General features: G+C 37.0%; 1 protein-coding gene across 3 annotated transcripts in view; it reads left to right on the top strand.

The window, feature by feature from the left end:
* FAM13A (family with sequence similarity 13 member A) overlaps positions 1–23,235 on the top strand; it is a 322,984-nt gene that overhangs the window by 376 nt on the left and 299,373 nt on the right. The gene's annotated exons all lie outside the window — the stretch shown is intronic.

Raw genomic sequence — 23,235 nt, 5'->3', positions numbered from 1 at the left:
TATTTGGGGTAGCATTCCCTATTTTTGTCCGTTTTCCTTTTCCTAAGAGAGGTGAAGGAAGATGCCGGCTGAGTTTATTCAGTTAAGTGAACTTGATGTATTGTAGATCACGCTCGAGCATTTTAGACTTTCTTGTTCTGAAAGAATTAAATATGAGTTAAATTGTAGTTATTGGAAATACCTTGTGCCTAGGTTGAGAATGAATGAAAAGAATTAAAATAACCGTTAATTTACTTGAGAATGTATATAACATTTTTCTATTTCACATTCTTGTGTTCATTTAGTAATTCTAGAATTTTTATTTAAGCATGGTTGCTAAAAGTGATGGTGAAAGAGCTAAGTTGATAAATGAGTGTGAATCCTTAATCAACTGTACAAACTTCTGGTTATAGTACAGTAGCAGCAATAAATAACACTGATATAAAATCCATGGGAAAATGTGTCTATTTCTAGGGCTGAAATTCATGGATTTCAGAAACAGTTCTGTTGGTGCTTACATGTAGCCTTTTTCAATAACCAAATGTATCTTCACTTACATAATTTACAGAAAACTATAATTAAATTTTTTATCTCAATATACAGAAAATGCATAAATCTCAAATTGGTATTGTATTCTAAGCAGCATTTTTCCCCCCTGGAGGTATTAAATGAGAAATATCTTATTCTGTATTATCATCTTTAACTGCTCCCTAGTTTCATCACACTTAGATCAGATCCTACTTTAAGTTTCAGAATGAGCTGTATTTTGTTGTGGCTGTGATGGCATCTTAAAATATCTGGAAATATCTGGATAATTTTTGATACATAGGCCCTGAATGGCCACCAGATGGTGCATTAGCCCCACAGATTGTATTTTCTTAGGAAAATTGCAGGGTGACTCCCTCGTTTTCAGCTTGGAACTTCTCAGCAACCTGTGTGCCAGTCTTCCTGACCCTCTCTTCTATTCAGCCCCGATGCTTGGGTGCTTGCAGCCTCCAGGTGTGCAGCTGGTGATCTTTTTATCACTCCAAAGAGTTTCCTTCAAAATCTAATTTTCTATATGGAAGATACTGGGCTTTTATTTTACTTCAGACACAGGTCTTCATTTTTCCTGCTTTATAAAAGAAATACTTTAGAGCCAGAAATGCGTAGAGTAAAGCAGCAGATTGACCTATCTGTCCTGAGATTTGCAGACATCTAATTGATTGGATCTTCACTATTTGCCCTTGGCCTGCATATATTGATCTCTACCTTGACTAAAAAGCAGACTGACCCATGTATGAAATTCCTTACTTTTCCTGAATTTATATCCAAAGCATGTACAAAATTTTACTTAAGCTTGACAGAAAAATCATACCATTTAAGAGATGATTCACTCCAATGGATGCAGGATTCTCAATCATTTCTACTGTTCATTTCCAGCTAGGCCTTTGATTGTGCTGTGTCCCAGTTTTACTCTAGGAGGAAACACATTTTTAGGAATCATAGGATAGTATTTCTGGAAAAAGAGCTATTGAAGAACAAAACACTTTGCGGCAGAAAAGTGAGAACTAAGTCACACATAAATGAATGCATATGGGCTCATGTACTTTTTTGAGTTTTGGACTTATTTGCTTAGACCTATATTATAGTTACTACTCAGTATCCTACGACTGAAGAGCATCATTCTTTAGAAAAAATAATCGAGTACCAGAAATTTGTAGAGTATGTGCATGGGTATATGTGTTTATGGAATCTTGAAGTGGGACAGGCGGGTTTAAAGATTTTCAGTTCCTACTTCCGTTGACCAACCAACTTTCTCTTCCTCATTCCTTTTGTTTTTTCACTTTCCCAAATTGCTAGAGCTGTTAGTAAAACTATAATGGACTCACAAATTTACTTACATTACAAAGAAAAGGTAGGCTCTTTACTGTAACACCTATTTTTAGGTATGTTACAGGCAGAACAAGAAACTTACACTTGCCAATTGGTGTTATCTTAGTCTCTTCTTGTTTTAAATACACTTTTGGATGGCTTGAGCTTTCTCAGGTGAATCCTGAGTCTTTCAGAGTCCCTGCCCCTCCAGCTTTTCTGTCCCAGGGGGCATGTGATCATTTTGAGTAGAGATGGGCTGAGAATGGGGAGTTTGCGTATTCTAGTGGATGAAGAAAGGGGGGCCTAGAGTGTAGGTTCTGCCTTCTGTGTAGGTTCTTACAGTATACTCTGAATGTTCTGCCGTGTGGCGAGTTCTGTGTGAGTGTGAGGTAGTAGCTCCGTGGCTGGTGATTTTGTGGATCAGTTCTCTTGGCATTGTCAGGACCCAGCGGACCACCTGTCCTGACTTAGCCCCAACTCTTGCTGGTGCGGGCAGCAATTCCAGAGGTATCCCAGGCTTTGTAGCATTTGTCCCTAACTTGGGCACCTCCACTCCTGTGGCCTTACCACCTGGTGCCATCAGCTACCTTACACATATCCCACAGTGTAGGCAGGTCACAGTACAGAAAGGCGTACAGAGCAAATCAAGGTACTCTAGTCACAGATTGATTGAATCAACTTAAAACACAGCCTGAAGCAAGGAAGAAAAGATGGGGTAGGTTTACCTGCTTAGAAAGAGTTTAAGTGGGACCAGAGGACCACCTCTCTGAATTCTGTTACGTAGTGTTCATGTTTCCTATCTTTCTTGCCTTTGCGGCCACATCAACCTTCACTGGTCATGGTGCATTTTTTTTTGTTTTAATATTTATTTATTTATTGGCTGTATTGGGTCTTTGTTGCTGCATGCAGGCTTTCTCTAGTTTTGGCGAGTGGGGGCTGCTCTTCGTTGTGGTGCGTGGGCTTCTCATTGAGGTGGCTTCTCTTGTTGCAGAGCAAAGGCTCTAGGCACGCAGGCTTCAGTCGTGGCACATGGGCTCAATAGTTGTGGCTTGCGGACTCTAGAGCGCAAACTTAGTAGTTGTGGCGCACAGGCTTCATTGCTCCACGGCATGTGGGATCTTTGCGGACCAGGGATCAAACCCATGTCCCCAGCATTGGCAGGCGGATTCTCAATCACTGCGCCACCAGGGAAGCCCCATGGTGCATTTTTGCAGACTAGTACTGAGTGTGAGCTGGCTCAGCACATGAAGTGTATCTGGAGCCAACGCAGCTTGCTCTGGCATCGGGGGCAAGTTTGCCTAGGTATGATTGTAACCTGCTAAGACACTACTGAACAGCTATGGATTTCTCTGTTCATATCAGTCAGAGAGCACATGGGGCCAGAATGGGTACAATCAATGGGTGACCCATTAGAAACATGAATATCTGGTGTCTCATAAATGTTGGGTGCTTAACTTGGTTTTTTCATCTCTTCTTATCTATGTCTAATATATCTACCAAGTTCTCCTATGTCCTTACATGTCATCAGTACTTAGCTGTACCTGTTCTTGTTGTTTCTCTTTTTATCCATTTAGCTGAATCAAACTTTCTTAAATAATACAACAAATAATATGTAAGGTCAAGTTTCAAGGCCACCACAATTCTCCTCTTTGTAGTTTCTACTTTGATTTTTGGTACCAGCTTCCTCCTACAAAGGCTATATTTAGGTTTCTTAAATGTCATGATGCATTTCTTAATTTTTTTTTAAAACCTATTTTTTATTTGGGATTTTAGAAAAACATGGGTCTTGTTTGGAGCTTGGCATACCTGAGCTTAAGTCTTGGTTGTTACTTACTACAGTCCGATCGTAGACATTATTGAGCAGTGTGCTATCTTGATAGTAGATTTTAAGGAGTATTTGAGGATCTGTTCAACTTCTTGCCATAATTTGACTGTGCCTTCTAGCAGGCAACAGTTTGGACGGAAGGGGTCATATCTTATTTGCATTACTTGCTTTTTGCTCAGTAGTAGGCAGTAGTAGTTGTTCAATAAATGTTTGCACAGAACAGATCCGTCATCCCTAGGTTTTGCAGTTTCACCTGCTTGTATTTTATTTTTAGAAGGATTTTTGAAGACTCTCAAGAATCTAAAGATATGTCTGAAAAGGCATTCTATCTTTTTGATGGTGCTTTTTGTGAAAATGGCACAATTTTCCATTTAGTAAGAATTAGCAGGATAATTATAAATATTTTGTACTTTTAATCGTTTGAGTCTCATTTGACTCAATAGCATCATCTCCAACTGAATAGCATCAGGAATTCTTGCTATAAAATTGCATGTAGTCAGAAGACTCTGCACATCCATTCCATCTCAGATGATGTTTAGTCTGGTCAGTGCATAGCTTTCCCTCAGGTGGGCATGTAATCTGCATCGATGGAGATAATGTTGAATGTCCCAATAGAAAAATCCTGAAATCTCAGTAGCTCAGGGAGACAAAAATTAATTTGTAGATTACTCAAGGTCTGATGCAAGTTATCAGAATCTCTCTTCCATCTGGTGGCTCTGGTATCCAGGCTTCCTCCATTCTGTGATCTATTTGCTGTTTTAACATATTACCATGTATCCCCTAGGTTATATCAGGGAAAGAAAGAAATGGAGGAGGCACACACACTATTATCTGCCTCATTCTGGAAGTGACTCATTTCTCATAGTTCATTGCTTTGGACTAGTTCCCACCTAAATGCAAAAGTAGTTGGGAAATGGGTAAACAAACACTCTCTGGCCATGACCTAAATAGCTCAAACCAAACAAAGAGAAGGACATGTATTCCATGATTAGGGAAGCAGTGTCTATCTTCCACTCCTCTATGAATGTAAACAAGGAGTTAAATACCGCAGGTGCTTCTGGCAGACATCTAATCTATGGCTCAAGAGGGAAGGCAGCCTAAAAATCTGCCTTTAGTTAGCTGATCAATAAATGGCAGAGTCGTGGTGACATTCACAAGCATCTACTAACTTAGTCTTCCTTTCCCCTGAACGCCTTTGTATTATTATAATGTGTTAATAAATGTCCTTATTTATTTATTTGTTTATTTATTGGCTGCATTGTCTTCATTGCTGCACACGGGCTTTCTCTAGTTGTGGTGAGTGAGGGCTGCTCTTCATTGTGCTGCGCGGACTCCTTATTGCAGTGGCTTCTCTTGTTGCAGAGCACGGGCTCTAGGTGCCTGGGCTTCAGTAGTTGTGGCACACAGGCTCAATAGTTGTGGCTCACAGGCTCTAGAGCACAGGCTTAATAGTTGTAGCACATGGGCTCAGTTGTTCCACGGCACATGGGATCTTCCCAGACCAGGGCTCAAACCCATGCCCCTGCATTGGCAGGCAGATTCTTAACCACTGCACCACCTACGAAGTCCCATTAAATGTCCTTATTATTTTAGCTAGTTTGAGCTGAAATTTCAGTTACTTGAAGTCAAAAAAATCTTAATTGACACACCTCATCTTGGAATGGCTTACTGTTCTGTGGTTTGGGGAAGCTTGTCATGCATTAGAATGAGGCAGGATTTGAAGGCAGGAGACATGGTTGTGAGTCTTGGCTCAGCCACTTCCTGGCTGTATGACCCTGGGCAAGATGTTTAACCTCTCACTTTCTCATCTATCAAATGGGGATAATAGCAGTGTAAATCAGATTGTTGTGAGAATCAAATCAAACCCTAATGTGAAAATACATTGTAAACTATACAGCATCATAAAACACTACCTTTGTTATGTGGCTCCTACTTGCCTTAAGTGGTTTCCTCAATGCTATCATTATCTGTTTTAAACAAAATAAAAAGAACTCTGTAATCCAAATGGCATGTTTATATTATTGGAGTCAGACCAGATTTTAAACAGGATTGAACATTTAATTGTGCCTTTTTTCTTTTACAGTAAACCAATGATGAGGTATTAGAAGACTAGATTAATAGTCACACAATGGCATGCCTGTCTTCTTCACATTTGAATTGTGTTGCAAGGAGAATTTTCATCTTTGCCATACAGAATTCAAAAACCAGACAAAGAAGTCAGTAACACAGTAATAGATGAGTGTTTAGATGCTGAGCGTGGGTAAAGTCACTAGTGTGCAGGTTACTTATTTTAGGGTTTGTTTTTTTGAAGCATGGTTGATTGTGTGTTTGAGTTTAATGTTATTTCCTGTGCAGAAAATTTTGAGGAAGCTTTAGTGACAGTGGCGGGAAGTGTAAACTAGCATGAAGTAGCGTGTAAAGTGAAAGAATGAGGCAACCGAGTAGGGAAGGCCATGCTAAAATAAGTCAGGTTAATTTTGATCCATATCTTAAAGCTTAGGGAAACTAAATTTCAGAGACAAAGAAGAACCTTGTGTCCAGTAGCTTGTGAAAGAGCCCATAAGAAAGCATATTTGAGGTGTTCTCTGTAACCAGGAATTGGCAGTGGTTTATGAAGAGGTACTATAGCAAGTCATAGCATAATTAAGTTTGTGTGTTATATAAGTTCATAACAGGCAGTTTGGAGATTTTTTAAAATTTATCATTCAAAACGAGTGGTTTATGGGAAAATATTCTATATGATTTTGTTTTATGACAGCTCTGAATTATTACAGCTACGTCTTTAAGACTAAGTTTGGAGAGTTTAGCATATCAGATATTAAAATGACAGGAATTAAAACAGTTTATTAATGGCTAGCTACTTGAAGAAAAGTAATTGCTGGATTTCTTCCTAACTCTTTAAACTAGAGCTGGATCAAAGATATAAATATCAAAGTAAAATCATGAAAATACTAGAAGAACACATGTGTGGATTTAAAAATTAATTTTGGATCAAGGAATGTGTTTCAAAGGAGACCCAAGCTACAAGCCCTAAAAAAAAAGATGGGTAAAGTTTTCTGCCAAATAATCAAAATGTCTGCACAACCCCAAATATCATAAACAAATTAAAATGCCAAAAGAAAACCAGGACAGGTATTTACAACACACATGACTAAACCAAAGTTATTTTTTTTAACATACAAAAAGATTCCTGCAAATCAGAAAAACTACCCGGTTAAAATTAGGCAAAGCTTATGAATAGGAGGTTCACAAATGACAAACATAAGTGCTAATACACAAAATTGCTCAGTCTCATCCATAGTTAAATATTGGCGAAATCTAAAATGTTATAATACTCAGGGATCATAGAATGGGAAACAGGCACTTGCAGATGTTGTCCATCAAGCTGTAAACCATGGTAACATTTTTGTAGGACAATGTGGCAATACATACCAAAATTTATAATTTGTATGGTAACTTAAGTAAAGTGGAAGTTTATTTTGCTTTCATATATGTCTAGTAGCAAGAGACTACTCATTTAACTCTTGGAATTAGTGTAAAAAGATTTATTATTTGTAAACCTGTTTATCTAGCAATCTTACCACTAGGAATTTATCTTACAAGTATCAGAACAATTATGTAAAAATGTTTGCAAGAATGCTTATTTGTGAAATATTTGTAATATCAAGAACTGTAAATAACCTAAAAATTAGTAAATAAGATTGGTTAAGTCAATTATAGTGTCTCTATAATATAATATTAACAGGTGTATGTGCTAATATGGAAAGACCTCCAAAATACATTAAGTAGCAAATAGTATAGTTACATTTGCCTTTTTAAAAAGAATATGCATATATATGCTTAATTATGCATACAAAATTTCTGCAAGAAAATATAAGAATGTTGGGGCTAAGAAGACTTTTCAGTTTAAACTCTTTGTTGTTTGGGTTTAGATCAAGTTCATGTGTTACTTTTATTACATTTAAATTATTAAAAATAAAAAAGAACAGGGAATGGTAGCTCTGTCTGGAAGAAATAGATTGGTTTATAATCATAAAGGCAATGAATATTAAATTTGAATGTGTGCAGTACTTTTACAGGTATGTATTGAAATATATAAATTATTTGAAGAATTGTCTACTATATACAAGAAAGTGTGCTTTTCCTGTAAATTTCGTAAAGCAGTCCTAGAGCCGGGTAGAATGTAATGTCAAACCAGCAGAAAGAAGTTTCTAAAGGTTCTGGTGTCTAAAAATTGAGCTGATTGCCCTATGAGGTGGTCAGTGCCCCAAAAGTAGGAAAAGGGAAGCTGAGTGGTCATGATTTGACTAGTTGTAGGCATTCCATAATGGAATTAGAGTTAATGAGGTGAGATACCCTAGAAATGTCCTAGGATTCTGTGAGTCATTGTGTATGTCCCAGAATTTGTAGTTCTCAGTCAATTGTACGTTTTCATTTGTTAGACTGTTGGAAATTTAACATAAACATGTCCCTCCCCTCATCTTCCTTTCATTAGGGCTTCCTTTGTATGAAGAATGGGATGATTAGCCAAAGCTGAAGGCAGGATTCCATGATCTTAATAACACAAAACTAGGTCCCCGGGCAGGGAGGGGTAAGGTACTAACATTTGAATTAGACTCAATAGCTGTAAAAACAGATTTTCTAAATGAAGGAATTAGAGAATATTACTACAGGCTTGCTAAAGTTTTGCTCCATTTCACTGTATGAAAAATGTATAAGTCACTTAAAATTATACAGTAGAACTTAGTCAAATAGTATTCATTCTAGGAAAAGTATAGAGAGTAGATAAGGTATGCTGCAAGAAAAACAGTTCAAAGAGAATTTTGATATAAAATTGTCTTATGAATTAATTTACTTTTCTTCTTAATTCCCGGTGATTCTTTTAATACTAAAGAAACTAGTTTTAGTTAAAATGTTAATAAATGATCTCATAGAAATTTTTTTTTCTGTGGTTTACATGGTAAGTATATCATGTCAGCCTTCAAGTACTTACATGCAACATTAGCTTTAAGCACATTTGGCTTTTCTGAAGCTATATATTTTAGAACCTTTTGTTTTAACACTGTAGTTCTTCTTAGTATATTAGATGGTTGACCTTAAAGGAGTCTTTGTAACTTTTTTTAAAAAAGTCCTTCGTTTTCTGACTTCTCATTTTGCGAAACTTGTTGGGAACCAATGGCAAGTATAGCTTTTCCAAGAGTATTTTTCAAATTTGATAGCAACCTCTTTTCCGTTTAAATCCTCCTTGACTCTGTTAAGACTGTCAGCAATGATGAACAGAAGGTTCAACACTGGTGGCATTAAGAGCTTGTACCCCCTTTCCCCAAATAACCAATGGATTCTAAGCGCACAGGCGTTTCTGTGCTTTCAGGTTTTTATACATTGGTATAGCAGCAATCACTTAATAGTGAGCCACCCCAGATTTACGTATTTCATCTAGAATTACTGAAGATGGATAGAGTGTGCAGTTATAATGAAGAATGTGGGATGTTTCTAAAAGCAAATTAATATTCAGTACATTCTTTCTACTGACAGTCTGGCAGGAAATTACCAAGCACTAGTTGACTTTCTATGTTTTTAAACTGGTCTTTGAGGTATAATTTACATACCATAAAATACTCATTGAAAATGTACAATATAATTTTTACTAAATTTACCAGTTGTGCAAACGGCACCACAATATAGTTGTAGAACATTCCATCACTTCAGTAAGATCCCTTGTGCCCATTTACAGCTAGTTCCCATTTGCACTACCCGCCCAATCATAGACTACCACTCATTTACTTTATATTTCTATACATTTGCCTTTTTTGGTCTTTTGATATAAATGGGCTCACATAATATATGTTCTCTTGCAACTGGCTTCTTTACTAGTATAATATTTTTGAGGTTCATCAAAAATATGTATCGGTTTTCAATACTTTTTGTTATAATAGAATAACATTCTTTTATATGACGTATCACATTTTGTTTATCCATTCACCAGTTGATGGACATTTGGATGGCTTTCCGTTTTGACTATTGTGAATAATGCTGCTGTGAACATTCATATCCAAGTCTTTGTGTGAACTTGTATTTTCATTTATCTTAAGTAGGTAGGTACCTAGGAGTAGAATTTCTGGATCATAGAGTAAATTTATGTTTAACATTTTTAAAAACTGCCAAACTGTTGTGCAAAATGATTGCACCACGTTACATCCGCATTATCAGTGTATGAGAGTTCCAGGTTCTCCATATCCTCGCCAGCAGATGGTCTGGTCAGACTTTTTTTGTTGTTGTAGCCAATCTAGTGAATTTGTAGTGCTGTCTTCCATTTCTGAAAGACTGATGATGTTGGGCTTATTTTCATGTGCATATTATCCATTTGTCTGTCATCTTTGGTTGAATGTTCATATCTTTTGCCCATTTCTTTGAGTTGTTTGTTCTTATTGATTTGTAGGGGCTCTTTTTATATATTCTGGATATAAGTTCGTTATCCGATATATGAACCACCGGATGTGGGATTTTTTCCTGTCTTCTAAATCAGTTCAGCCAAAACCAAAGCTGCCGGGTTTCAGGGCTGGTTCCCTGTGTTAGCATTGCTCTACCAGCCCAGGTAGGGGCGGAGGGATTGGAAGCAGGCCCAGACAAGTGCGCCACAAACGCCAACTATTCTTTTTTTTTTTTTTTTAATTCTATTTATTTATTATTTTTGGGGGGGTACACCAAGTTCAATCATCTGTTTTTATACACATATCCCCGTATTCCCTCCCTCCCTTGACTCCCCCCCAACCTTCCTCGAGTCCCCCCCACCCTCCCCGTCCCAGTCCTCTAAGGCATCTTCCATCCTCGAGTTGATAAACGCCAGCTATTCTTAACTAAACTTCGTGAGTTTTTCATCAGTAAGTGTTTCTCAATTTTTTTTCCTTCGGTCAGTTTCCAAAGCTCTCAAATGGTCATTTTGACACATCTGTCCAGTTTTTGTACTGTTTTTTAAAGAGAGGATTTGTATACCTTTTATTCTACCATTAACTGGAAGTCAGCAGTAGGTCCTGACTTCTTTTATATAGAGAATATAGCTTTTTGTAATAACCTTTAATTTTTCTTGGCATTATAGTGATATATATCTGGTGTATAAAATTATGAAATACAATGAAGTAAAAAAGAGAAAATAAGAATTATCTAAGATTCTATAACCCAGAAATAAACACGTACTATAATTGCTTGTCCTATAGTTCTTTCTATGAGCATATAAAGTTATAAAAAGAGATTACACTTGACCTTAATTTTATAGCATTCTTTTTTCTCCCAATTAACAGTGTATCACCCCTGTCTTCGGTTCCCATTTGCATAAGATATGAGTCTTGTGCGCTCATAACTTGCCCTACGCCTGTGCTTGGAGACCTGGTTAGAGGGAGGATGGCCTAGGCAGAAGCCCCAGCGTTTCTCGGGCATTGCCAAATTGCCCTCCAGAAATTTGAACCTCTTTACATCCCACCACTCTTTTCTTCTTAGCAACATTTTCTTTTCTTCTGAGGAAAATTTCCGTGAGTAGAAAGGATGACAAATGGTATCACATTATTGTTTTTGCCTATCTTTGATTACTAGGCACTTAACCGTCTGAGAAAATTTTTTCCATCTTTAGAAGTGACCATTATTTCTTGTTTATATATCTTAAAATCTGTCTCCAGATAACTACTTTTCACTTTCTGGTTTTGTCCTCTGAACCACATGGCAGCTTTTCTAAAATCTGGAAATGTGGGCTTCCTAGGTGGCGCAGTGGTTGGGAGTCTGCCTGCCAATGCAGAGGACATGAGTTCGATCCCTGCTCCAGGAAGATCCCATGTGCCGTGGAGCAACTAAGCCAGTGTGCGAAAAATAAAATAAAATCTGAAAATGTTTTAACCCAGATCTTCTCTTTTGAGTGTAGTTTTTCCAGGTCGTCATTCCTTCCTCGAGTAACATGGTTATATTTTAAGTTTTTTAGTTTAGTTTATTTTTACCTTTCTCAAATTAAAATTTTGAATTTCTTTTTAAAATTTCCTTTTAAAATTTCTTTGCCGGTCCTTTCAGTCATCTATTAATTGGTTAAAGTTTGTGTTCTGGTAGTTTTCTCAAGGTAAGTTCATGGGTAAAGTATTCCCTTAGCCTATGCATATTCAAACTGTAGCTTTTATAGTTGGAGGACAGCTTGATTGGTTATTAAATTTGGCTCATGTTTTCTTAACTATCTTGTAAGCCTTATTCCATTGTCTTCCAATGTTAAATACTGCAATCAGTAAGTTTGAGGCCACTCATATTTTCTTTCCTTATTATGACATAATTTTTGTCTGGCTACCCACAGGATTATTTCTTTATTGTTAGTCTAATAATTTTCTTAGAATATATCTTTGTGTGGACTGATCCGGGTTTGATGTGCCGTTTCAATTTGTAGATTCAAGGCTTCAATTTGTGAATTACATCTTTACATATTCTGTTTCATTAAATACTCCAAGATATTATTTGGTTTTCTCCTTTGGGGACTTCAATAACATATACTGGGGCTCACTTAACTGCTTTCTGTAGCTATCAAATCCTTGTGATTTTGAGAAATGTTTGATTGCATCTGTTTTTCTCGTTTATGTCTTCCATGTCCCTTACTGGGCTGTCCATGGTTTCTGTTCTCCTTTGTGCTCGTCAGAGTTTAGTCTTCACTTCTGAAATTTTTTTGTCTTTTCCTTTCCTTCCCTCGCAGATTTCCGCCAGTCTCCATTCCGCATTCTCCTTTAGCCTGATTATCTCTTCCCCATATTTCTTCATTTCTGCTTTGAGGTATCCATTCATCATCGTGATCCATTCGTTAACATCTTAAAAACTGTGGTAAAATATATGTAACATAAAATTTACCATCTTACCTGTTTTTAGGCTTACAATGTAGTGGCATTTGTACATTCGCAATATTGTGTGACCATTATCATTATCCATTTCCAGAACGTTTTCCTCATCTCCAACTCTGTACCCGCTAAACAGTAACTCCCCATTCCCCCCTCCCCCCAGCCCCTGGAACCATTGTTCTGCCTTCTGTCTCTATGAATTTGCCTATTCTAGGTGTCTCATATAAAAATCAATAGAATCATACAATTTTGGGATTTTGTGTGTCTAGCTTATTTGACTTTGCATAATATTTTCAAGGTTCATCTATGTTATTTCATGTTATTGGAATTTCATTCCTCTATGAGAATGAATAATGTTGTTGTATGTATATACACCACGTTTTGTTTATTCATCTGTTGATGGGCATTTGTGTCGTTTCTAGTTTTTGATTATTGTGAACAGCGCTGCTGTGAACATTGGTGTACAGGTACCTATTTTAGTTCCTGATTTTAGGGTACATACTCAGAAGTGTAATTGATGGATCATATGGTAATTCTGTATTTAACTTTTTGAGGAACCACCTGTTTGCCATCGTGCTGTATCATTTTACATCATCACCAGCGATGCGTAAAGATTCCAATCTTTCCACATCCTATGCAGCACTTTTCTGATTTTTTTTTTTTGATAATAGCTATCTTAATGGGTGTGAAGTGTGGTTCTGATTTGCATATCCTTGATGACTGGTAAAATTAAGCAACGTTTTGTGTGCATATTTGCCACTTACATATCTCCTTTGGAGAAGTGTCTGTTCATTTTTGAAATGGGTTTTGTTGTAGTTACTGTAGGCATTCTTAAACATACTCTGGATGTTAAACCTATATCAGATACATAATTTGCAAATACTTTCTCCTGTTTTGTGGCTTGTCTTTTCACTCTGATAGTGTCTTCTGGTGCACAAAAGTTCTTCATTTTAATGAAATACATGTTATCTTTGTCATTGTTGCATGTACTTTTGGTATCATTTCCTTATTTACTTTTGTTAGTTATTTTTGTTCGGTTTAGGTTACAGTTTTCATTTGTTTCTTGGCAACATTTTTCTAATGAGTTATTTCAAGAAAGTCGTGATGCTCTTTCATACTTTTAAAAAAAATACTGTCTCTGTCTAGGTGCTGGCTGTGTTCCCTTTTTCTTACTCACATTTCAGTGAGATGGATTTTCGTGGTATCAGTATCAACAGATGCCTATGGGGTATAGTGATGAGAGGCCAAAGTAACTTTTTAAGTTTTACAGCCCTGGGACTCCCTCCTCAATTGCTACCGAAGGACAATTTTCTTAAGTATGGCCCTTCCATTTGCCCATCTCTCCTTCTCTCAGAAGCTCACGTGGGTCAGGAGAGCTCTACTGCCTTTTCCTCATAAACATGCCCTCCAAGGCCATCAACTCACTATTAGGTGGTGCATTTTTCTGGCGCTTCCTGATATCTGCCTCTGGGGGTCCTTGTAGGTACTTTCTGTACCTTCTTTCTCTAATCAGTTGAGCCCTGCTAATCTCCCCGTCAAAGTGTGCTCTATCTTTAAAGTAATAAATGTTTGTAGGAGATTTTAAAGAACTTCCATTGCTGGGCTCCAACTGATTCTCTCCAGACTCCGCATAGTGCTGGTGTGATGTCTGCGGTAAGTTTCCTGCCCCATCTTTACCTTTAGCAGCAATAATACAAAAATTGGAGTTTATAGCTTTGCTGTCTTCTGTTGGTTTACTTTTCTTTGTCTTCTTAATCTGTATGGTTTCAGAAAGAGAAGTGTTAAAATTCACAAGATTTTTATTGGATTTGTTTTTAGTACGTTAACATTTAATAATACTAGGTAACATAAGGACTCTAATCTTTTCTAGTCTAAGTGGTGGAAATTATTTAACTTATTTGTGAGATACTCAGTGATCCAAGATATTTTAAGTACATGTTTATTTGGATAGAGAAGTCAGTTCTTTTTTTACATCTTAATTAAACCTAATTTTTCTATCAATGTCTAAAGATCCTTAGGTGTTAACTTTTCAGATCATAGACCTCTGAGAATATGATTTCTAAAAATTTGATGTTTCATGTACTTTTAAGGATTCATGATCCATGGATTTCAGGTTAAGAACCGTTCTTTAGATCTAAATGCACACTGATAATATGTGCTCTAGGGCATTTATGTAAGGATCGCTAATAAGATATCCAGAAAGAGCTTTGGGCTTTTAAAATTAATGAGCTGATCTCCCTGTGTTATGCAGCAGCTTCCCACTAGCTCGATGGTGGGTGATGACTTAGAGGGCTGGGATAGGGAAGGTGGCAAGGAGTCGCGGGAGGGAGGGGATATGGAGATATGTGTATAAATACAGCTGATTCACTTTGTTGTACAGCAGAAACTGGCACAACAGTGTAAAGCAATTATATTCCAATAAAGAGCTTAAAAAAAGAAAATAAAATTAATGAGCTAGTTTTGGAAAAATTGATTTATATAGAGGTTCTGATTTTCTTGACTTAATACAATTCAGTAAATAATTGTTGACATTCTAACAGAGCATTATTTGAAACATTTTTTTCCCCTCTCGTGTAGAAGAAGTCCATAGATAGGTATTCCAGGCAGATTCTGTGATGTCATCAGGATGCAAGTCCCTCTTGTTCTGTTTTACTGTCCTTAGAGCTTAGCTTCTAGCTTCTGGGTTGCTGCATAGTCACAGGATGGCTATCAGGCATTACAGCTGTGATCTAAGCAGAAAACGGTATAGGAAAAAGACTGAGTTGGCCTCCCTTTTAAGGAGTTTTTTTTGGTGGTCCTATAAACAGAAATTGTTCATATCTCATTAGCCAAACTTAGATATGTGGTCATCTGTATCTACAAAGACATGCTCCAACTGAAAGGATGGGGTATATTTTAACTGGGCACTTTGCTTCTCACCTTCTTCAACAAAATAAGATTTCTGTTAAGAGAGGAGAGAGGAATTACCCATCAACAGGCAACTGTAAGCTCTGCCAGTGGCCTTTTAAAGAATTGGTTACCACAAAGAAATTCTTAATGTTTTTCAGCATTGACTGCCTTCTGATTGTATAATAGATGCTTTTACACATCTTCTACACTATCTTATTAAGGTCTCATAATACTTTAGGTAGTGTTACTGTAGGTCAACAGATGAGGACCCAGTGTTGGTATAGATGAAAACATGTATAAGGTCAGCAGGCTGAATGTGGAGGGACCTGGCTGCAGTATTGTCCTCTTGGTGATACATAAGCTTGACTTATCTCATGTGGCTGGACAGAGAGTGTGGGTCATCCTTCTTTAGGGTTGCATTTGGCCCTCTCCTAAGCTCACACTTGACCAAAGAGGCTGACAGTCCCAGTGAAAATACCCAAATCAGTGGCAAAACCAGGATTCAAACCCAGGTACTGTATTTTCCAATAGGGTGCTTTCCCAGTGATGCAACCCTATCCAAGCTAATAGGATTGTCCACATCTATTATGTGTCTTATTGTGTAAGAATAACCCCACAGTTGTTATTGTTAATTTTTTAATTGCAATTTGAAGAGAACATATTCCCTTCCCTCCTAATTGTGCTGTTAAAAAATGGTGTTACTCTTTCTTGGGCAAGGAATCTCTTTGAGAAGTCTCTTTTTTCCCCCAATTTTTATATTATTATTTTATTAAAGTGTAGTTAGTTTGCAATATTGCATTAGATTCAGGTGTGCAGCATAGTGATTGAGTTTTCTTTCTGAAGATTATATTCCATTATAAGTCATTACAAGATAATATAATTCCCTATGCTATATAGCAAATACCTTTTCCTTTTCTATGTTAACTATGGTAGTTTGTATCCGTTAATCCCATGCTCCTAATTTGTTCCTCCCCACACTCCCTCTCCCCTTTGGTAATCATAAATTTGTTTTCTATGTCTGTGAGTCCGTTTCTGTTTTGTAAATAAGTTCATTTGTATCTTTTTTAGATTCCAAATATAAGTGATATATAATATTTGTCTTTCTCTGACTAATTTCACTTAATATAATAATCTGTAGGTCCATCCATGTTGTTTGCAAATGACAATATTTCTTTTTTATGCCTGAGTTAATATTCCATTGTGTGTGGAATCCTTATCCATTCATCTATTGATGGACATTTAGGTTGCTTGCATGTCTTGGCTATTGTGAATAGAGCCACTATGAACATTGGGATGCATGTATCTTTCTGAATTAGAGTTTTTATGTTTTCCAGATATATGCCCAGGAGTGGGATTGCTGGTTCTTATGTTAACTATTTTTAGTTTTTTAAGGAACCTCCATACTGTTCTCCATAGTGACTGCACCAATTTACATTCCCACCAATAGTGTAGGAGGGTTCCCTTTTCTCCACACTCTCTCCAGCCTTTATTTGTAGACCTTTTTGGTGATGGTCATTCTGACCCGTGTGAGGTAATAGCACATTGTAGTTTTGGTTTGCATTTCTCTAATAATTAGTGATGTGGAGCATCTTTTCATGTGCCTCATGGCCATCTCTCTGTCTTCTTTGGAGAAATGTCTATTTAGGTCTTCTGCCCATTTGATTTTGTTTGTTTTGATATTGAGCTGTATAAGTTGTTTGTATATTTTGGAAATTAAGCCTTTGTTGTTCTCATCTTTTGCAAATATTTTCTCCCATTCCATAGGTTGTCTTTTCATTTTGTTTATGCTTTTGTGTTGTGCAAAATCTTTAAGTTTGATTTGGTCCCATTTGTTTATTTTTGCTTTTATTTCTTTTGCCTTGAGAGACTGACCTAAAAAAAAAGTACTGCTATGATTTATGTCAGAGAATGTTTTGCCTAGGTTCTCCTCTAAGAGTTTTATGCTGCCATGTCTTATATTTAAGCCTTTAAGCCATTTGAGTATTTTTGTGTATGGTGTGAGGGAATGTTCTGACTTCGTTGATTTGCATGTGGCTGTCCAGTTTTCCCAGTACCACTTGCTGAAGAGGCTATCCTCTGATGTTTCACTGTTAATGTAATGAAACACAACAGGTTTCTGTATATTAATCTTGTATCCTACTACCTTGCTAAATTATTAGTTCTAATAGTTTTTGTGTGGAGACTCTAGAGTTCTTAATATAGAGTATCATGTCAGCTGCAAATAGTGACGGTTTTATCCCTTCCCTTTGTATTTGGATATCTTTTATTTCTTTCTCTTGTCTGGTTGCCATGGTTAAGATTTTGAATACCATGTTGAATAGAAATGGTGAAAGTAGGCATCCTCATCTTGTTCCTGAATTGAGTGGAAAGGTTTTCAGCTTTTCACCTTTGATTATTATGACTGGCTGTGGGTTTGTCATAAATGGCCTTTATTATGTTGAGATATTTCCTCTACACCTACTTGGGTGAAAGTTTTTTTTAGTAAATGGGTGTTGAATTTCGTTAAATGCTTTTTCTGTGTCTGTTGTGATGATCATCTGCTTTTTGTCTTTCCTTTAGTTAATATGGTATATCACATTGATTTGCATATGTTGAACTTTCTTGGGACCCTGGGATGAATCCAACTTGATCATGCTGTGTGATCCTTTATTGTTGGATTCAGTTTGCTAATATTTTGTTGAAGATATTTACATTGGTATTCATCAATTTTCTTTTTTTGTAGTGGCTTTGCATGGTTTCGGTATCATCAGGGTGATGGTGCCTTCATATAATGAGTTTGGGAGTATTCCTTTCTCTTCAATCTTTTTGGAAGAGTTCAAGGATAGGTATAAGTTCTTGCTATGTTTAGTAGAATTCCCCAGTGAAGTGATCCAGTCCTGGACTTTTATTTGCAGGGAGGTCTTTTTTTGTTTTGTTTTGTTTTGTTTTATTTGTTTTGGGGTTTTTTTTAATGAGAAGGAGGGTCAAGATACTGATAAACTTTAATTTTTATTTTAATTTATTTTTTTGGCTGCATTGGGTGTGTGTTTTTTTTTTTTTTCATTGCTGTGCATGGGCTTTCTCTAGTTGTGGCAAGCTGGGGCTACTCTTCACTGAGGTGCGTGGGCTTCTCAGTGCGGTGGCTTCTTGTTGCAGAGCATGGGCTCTAGGCATGCAGGCTCCAGTAGTTGTGGTGTGTGGGCTCAGTAGTTGTGGTTTGCAGGCTCTGAAACACAGGCTCAGTAGTTGTGGCGCACGGGCTTAGTTGCTCCCTAGCACGTGGGATCTTCCTGGCCCAGGGATCAAATCCATGTCCCCTGCAATGGCAGGCAGATGCTTAACCACTGCGCCACCAGGGAAGTCCTGTTTTTTGTTTTTAACAGATTCTCTTTTACTTCTAACGATTGGTCTGTTCAAACTGTTTATTCTTGACTCACTTTGACAGGTGTATGTTTCTAGAATCTCTAGAATCTTGTCCATTTCTACTAGGTTATCCAGTTTGTTGGCATATAACTTGATAGTTTTCTCTTATGATTTTTTGTATTTCTGTGATATCGGTTGCTATTTCTCTTTCTTCTTTTGTTTATTTAGGTCCTCTTCTTCTTGGTGAGCCTGGCTAAAGGTTTGTTGATTTTTTTTTTTTTTTTATCTTTTAAAAAACCCAGTTCTTGGTTTTATCTATCTTTTCTATTTCTTTTTAATCTCTATTTATTTCTTCCCTGATCTTTATTTCCTTCCTTTTGCTGAGCTTGAGGTTTGTTTGTCCTTCTTTTGCTAATGCTTTGAGGTGGTAGGTAAAGTTGTTTGTTTGAGCTTTTTCTTGTTTCTTGAGGAAGGCCTATATCGCTCTGAACTTCTCTCTTAGTACTGCTTTTGCTGCATCCCATATATTTTGTAAAGTTGTGTTTTGTTTTCATTGTTGTCTTGAGGTATTTTCTGATTTCTTCTTTGCTTTCATCATTGACCCATTGGTTTTTTAGTAGCATGTTGTTTAGTCTCCAAGTGTTTGTTCTTTTCCTGTTTTTCTTTCTGCAGTTGATTTCTAGTTATATACCATTGTGGTCAGAAAAGATGTTTGAAATAATTTATATCCTCTTAAATTTGTTGAGGCTTGTTTTGTGACCTAGTATGTGGTCTGGCCTAGAGAATGTTCCATGTGTGCTTGAAAAGAATGTGTGTTCTGGTTTTTTGGATATAGTGTCCTGTAGATAGATATCAATTAAATCCAACCAGTCTCTTGTGTCATTTAGGACCTCTGTTGCCTTATTGATTTTCTGTCTGGATGATTTGTCCATTGATGTCAGTGGGGTGTTAAGGTCTGCTACTATTATTTTACTACTGTCAGTTTCTTACTTTATGTCTGTTAGTATTTGCTTTATATATTTAGGTGCTCCTATATTGGGTGTTTATATGTTAACACACATAATATTCTCTTCTTGTATTGATCCCTTTATCGTTATAATGCCCTTCTTTGTTTTCATACCCTTCCTTTTAAAGTCTATTTTGTCTGATATGAGTATTGCTACTCCCCACTTTCTTGTCATTTCCGCTTGCATGAAACATGATTTTTCATCACCTTACTTCCAGTCTGTGTATGTCTTTTGCCCCAAACTGTTTCTTTTAGGCAATATATTGCAGATTCCTATTTTTCTTTTAAGTCCAGTCTGCCATTCTGTCTTTTGATCAGTGTATTATTTAGTCCATTGACATTTAAAGGAATTATTGATAGGAATGTACTTATTGCCATTTTAATCCATGTTTTCCTGTTGTTTTGTAGTTTTCCTTTGTTCATTTTTTCTTTTTGTTTTTCTTTTTGTGGTTTGATAATTTTCTTTTGTAGTATGCTTGAGTTGCTTTCTTTTTGGTTTTTGTGAATCTTTTGTATGTTTTTGATTTGTGGTTACCATGGAGTTCAAGTATATTGACCCATAACTATACTTGTTTTAAACTGATAGTCATACAAACTCAAACACATTCTAAAAGATCTATATTTTTATACTCCTCCCACATTTTGTGATTTTGATATCCTATTTTGCATTTTTATGCTTATACTTTTACTGGGGTTTTATGTTTGTTTTTGATTTTTGTAGTTAAAATTGCTTTTACAATTTTTTTTTTCATCTGTATACTGGCTTACTTTAGTGTTCCTTAATCCTTTTATATATTTGCTTTTTGTATTTTGATTTTCCCTTACCTAATATTCTTGCTACTTTTCTATTCAAAGAAGACCTTTATATACTCTCTTAAGATTCGTTTTTTTGTTTCTTTGGCCATGCTGCATGGATTGCAGGCTCTTAGTTTCCCATCCAGGGATTGAAGCCGGGCCCTCAGCAGTGAAAGCATGGAGTCCTAACCACTACATAACCAGGGAATTCCAGCTTAATTTTGCTGAATTCTTTTAGTTTTTCCTTATCTGAGAAATTCTTTCTCTCCTTCTATTCTAAATGATAATCTTGCTGGATGGAGTATCCTAGGTTGCAGTTTGTTACCTTTCAGGACTTTGAATATATCATGCCACTCTCTTCTGGCCTGCAAAGTTTCTGTAGAGACATAAGCTGATAGTCTTATGGGGGTTCCCTTGTAAATGACTTTGTTTTTCTCTTGCAGCCTTTAAGATCTGCTGTTTAACTTTTGTCATTTTAATTATGATATGTCTTAGTATGGGTTTGTTTGGGTTCATCTTGTTTGGGACCCTCTGTGCTTCCTGCACCTGGATATCTGTTTCCCTCTTTTAGGTTTTGGAAATTTTCAGCCATTGTTTCTTCAAATACATTTTTGGTCCCCTTTTTTCTTTCTTCTTCTGGAATCCCTATTATGCATAGGTTGGCATGTTTTATATTATCCCATAGCTCTTGTATGTTACTTTCATATTTTTTTCATTTGTCTTTCTGTCTGTTGTTCTGACTGGGTGATTTCCATTATCCTCCCAGATCACTTATTCATTTTTCTGCATTGTTTAGTCTGCTGTTGATTGTATTTAGCTCAGTTTTTGTCTTGTCAGTTGAGTTGTCTAATTTTGATTGGCTCCTCTTTATAGTTTCTAGTTCCTTTTTATAGTGATCTGCATTTCTGTCGATAGTCTTTTTTAATTCCTTTAGCATTTTTATTACCTGCTTTCTGAGCTTGGGATCTGGTAGACTGGAGAGGTCTGTTCATTGTTCTTTCAGAGGTTTTCTCTCATTTTTTTAATTGGGCATAGCTCTGCTTTTTCATTTTACTTATATTTCTCTTACTCTATAAATTGAGAAGAAACAGTTTTCGACTGTGGTCTTGAAGGGCTGTTTTTATGAGAGAGTGTTCCTGTGCAGACTTTACGAGTCCAATATTTTTGGTGCAGGGGCTGTTTTTGGTATGGATGCCTGCTGCATCTTTCCTCGGAGCATGCTGGCTGCTGTCCCCTTGATAGGGTGTGTGTTTGGTGTTGTGGTGATCAGGGCCTGCACTGGGGATTGAACAGGGCCTCCTCTTTGCTCTGTGGTTGTCATAGACCCTTCAGGGGCAGAGTGTGCTCCCCAATTGTCAGAGTAGAAGCCCCCAGATCTGGTTCTAAGCTGCAGTGTGAGGTAGGAGGGGCTGGAGTGCTCTCCATGGGAAAGGAGCCTCTGTGTGTTCCTCCCCCATAGCTATTGGCCTGGACCTATGGCTCTGTGATACCACCTGCCACCTGGTGTGCAGGCCCACAAAGAGCACTGCTGCTGGCACTGCCCCTGAGAGCCTCCGCTGTGGCAGCTCTGACAATCTGCTTGGATGTCAGTTCTACCTCCCACGTATGCACGCTCCTAATGCATGAGCCACCAAAGCCTGCTAAAGTCACAAGCTCCCAAAGCCCACCCAAAACTGTGCTGACTGTGAGAGCACCAATAATAGGCTCAGGGGTCAGCCCCACCTCTGTGTGTGCACACCCACAAATTCCACTGTTGTGGAACGATACCGAAAAACCTTTACAATAATTTCGTCTAAAATCTAACACATATTCAGGTTTCCTTAGTTGGCCCAAAGAGACAATTGGCTAGTTTTTTGTTTTGTTTTTTCAGCCAGGAACCAGTCAGTATTCATGTATTACATTCAAAGGTTGTATATTTTGTTTTAAATCTGGAATCGATCTTTTCCTCATGACATTGATGTTTTGAAGAGTCCAGGCCAGTTGTCTATGAGAATGTCCCTAATGCTGAATTTGTCTCTTTCCTCATGGTCTCTTTTAACTTGTTCTCTTAGCTTTTATATTTCCTGTAAACTGTTAGTTTTAGAAGCTAGGTTAGCAGCATCAAACATTTTTGGCAAGAATATTTTATAAATGACATGTTCTGCACGTTGCATCACATCAGAAGCTCATAATGTCACCTCTTCGTGATTAGTAGTAATAAATTTAATCTTTTGAGTTAAGCTGAGTACACTCAAATATCAATTGTAAAATAATCTTTTTTTCCTTTGCAAATATCATGTGATCTCTGAGACTGAAAATCCTGTTCTCTAACAACTTTTCACCTAATGTTTTAGCATCCACTGACAATCTTTGACAAAGTTATTAAATGATTTGTGGGAAATGGTGATTTTCTAATTCTGTTATTTCCTCTATATTTAGCTGCAGCATGTTCTGTAAAGCAGACTTTTCCTATTGTAACTCTGTTCTCTCACTCTGATTATTATCACTGATCCAGGGATTTTTATTTACAGAATATGTTATAATCATTTATAGTTCTTATCCTGGTGCTCCAACTCTTCCAAACTTGGCCAGTAGGAACCTGTTTAAGCTGGCCCACAGGTCTTCACACACCCCATTAGTCCTTGAGCATTTCCATGCCTTCTGGAACAAGGTGTCTCAGGCTCATCTTGTGCTTTCCTTGCACCCCTTTTATT

The sequence above is a fragment of the Hippopotamus amphibius genome, chromosome 3 (genome assembly GCF_030028045.1).
Source record: "Hippopotamus amphibius kiboko isolate mHipAmp2 chromosome 3, mHipAmp2.hap2, whole genome shotgun sequence".
Taxonomy (NCBI): Eukaryota; Metazoa; Chordata; class Mammalia; order Artiodactyla; family Hippopotamidae; genus Hippopotamus; species Hippopotamus amphibius.
This window is presented reverse-complemented; position numbering and strand designations above follow the sequence as displayed.